The sequence below is a fragment of the Prosopis cineraria genome, unplaced genomic scaffold (assembly GCF_029017545.1).
Source record: "Prosopis cineraria cultivar Desert tree isolate PC_DT_omini unplaced genomic scaffold, ASM2901754v1 PC209, whole genome shotgun sequence".
Classification (NCBI taxonomy): Eukaryota; Viridiplantae; Streptophyta; class Magnoliopsida; order Fabales; family Fabaceae; genus Prosopis; species Prosopis cineraria.
The window spans coordinates 57353-59244 of NW_026555536.1; positions in this window are offsets into that span (position 1 = coordinate 57353).

The window sequence follows — 1892 nt, forward strand, 5'->3', positions numbered from 1 at the left end:
GCCAGGACTTGAGAAGTACAAGTTTACACAATAAGACTAAGAGAGGCCTAGGCATCAAAAACTGTTGCATATCATCCTAAGCATAACCAACGCAACTAGCAGGTATTTTTGGATAGGACAATTGTTTCAAAGGGACCAGCATGTTCTTCTTTAGCAAGAGTATCCACACACCATAGGACTTCTCAGGTATTGTGAAAAATCTCAAGTTTCCAACCATGAAAGATTAATTCTCTAGTCTCAACACTTAAAGGGTGGTCAGGGCCATATTTTTTCTATAAACAGTTGAAAGCTTTTAGTGGATCAGTATATAGTTAGATTTTTTTTTTTGAATTATATAGTTTAACAACTTAGAGTCCAATCTTGATAGCAAGGACTTCAGCTGCAATTGTAGAATAGGAGCCTAGGTTTTTTTGGAACCAAGAATCCATCTCCTTTATCATTGCAAATGAGGCTCTCGCGTGCCTCTTCAAGATAACCTCTGATAGACCCATTAACATCGATCCTCAAAATACCTAAAGGGGGTGGGGTCCAGTTGTTTGCAGAAAATGTAAACATAGGGAAGATTTTGTGGTTGACCTTGTCGTTGGCACCACTATCCATCAATCTGTGCATACAGCAATAGATGACTTCTTTAAGGTTTTCACTCTTGCTTCAAAAATGTGCCTACACCTTTGGGTCCATAGTAGCCAACAAATATGGCTAAAGGTTTGGAACCATTGCCAGCTGCCAACTCTTGACTTTCTTGGATTGTGCTTAAGGTTCCATCTCAGCCACACCTGCAAATCACAGTTAAAAAAGACATATTACAAGGCTAACATCTATACATCACATCAAATCAAAACATCCAAACATGTATTTGTACTGATATCTTAGCCCACTTGTTTACTAAGTAAAAGAGGTTGTAGGATCAAACCTTAGAAGTATGCATTACGCCAAACTTTTAGGAATTCGATCATTAGGAAGGCTTACTCCAGCGTGCCCCCGCCTGAGTAAATGGACTGGAAAGAGTCCTACTCTCCACCCCTACTAGGGACATCTAAGGGGTAAACTCTGAGAAGAGGAAGGGCAAACATGATGTTAGTTTACAATTAACATTAACCATCATTATAAATAACATAAACTTTATTTTTCAATCTCTTAAACTCATACCTGTTAACCAAAATTTTTAACCATAAGCTAATTCTCACATCCAACTAGTTTACTAAATCTCATTAACTTCATTTAGCTCTCATAGTTTTTAATAATAGCTAATATAATACCCAAAACTCCAAGATCATTCTTCAAAGACAAAGGGTTTGTTTAAATCACATAAAATTTAGATTAATAACCAAACCACCAATATCCATAATTCTAGGAGCAAAAACTAACTTCAAACAATTTCATGTAATTCTATTAATTCGGCCATAAACCTCCCAAAGCTAAAAAATCGACCAAAGGTTTAGATTTAAGGAAAAACTATAAACCCTAACCTCAAAATTAGAGATAGAATAGAAGAGGAAGGATAGAGGAACTTACCCCAAGTGATATCTAGCCCAAATATGCCTCGAATCACTAAAAAATACAAGCCCTAGCAAAGCTTTATATTGATCCTTCATCCCTCTTTCTATTTCTCTCTGCTCTCGCTTCTGCTACTTAAATCGTGATTCTAACATTTTGTCCATGGACAGTCATTCACATTAATTCATAACCAATCACAGTTAAAGCCACTATTCCATATTTGTCCCCTTTGTCTATGACGTCAAGTAGTTATCTCAAATGAAGAACTCAACTACAAATGATTGTGAACAAAGAGTGAGGATGCTCAACACCGCGGAAGGTAGTCTCCTATTAGGTCACAACCATAAATGGTTATGGATAAAAACTTAAATTCTCCCTTAAAATCACTCTTAAAC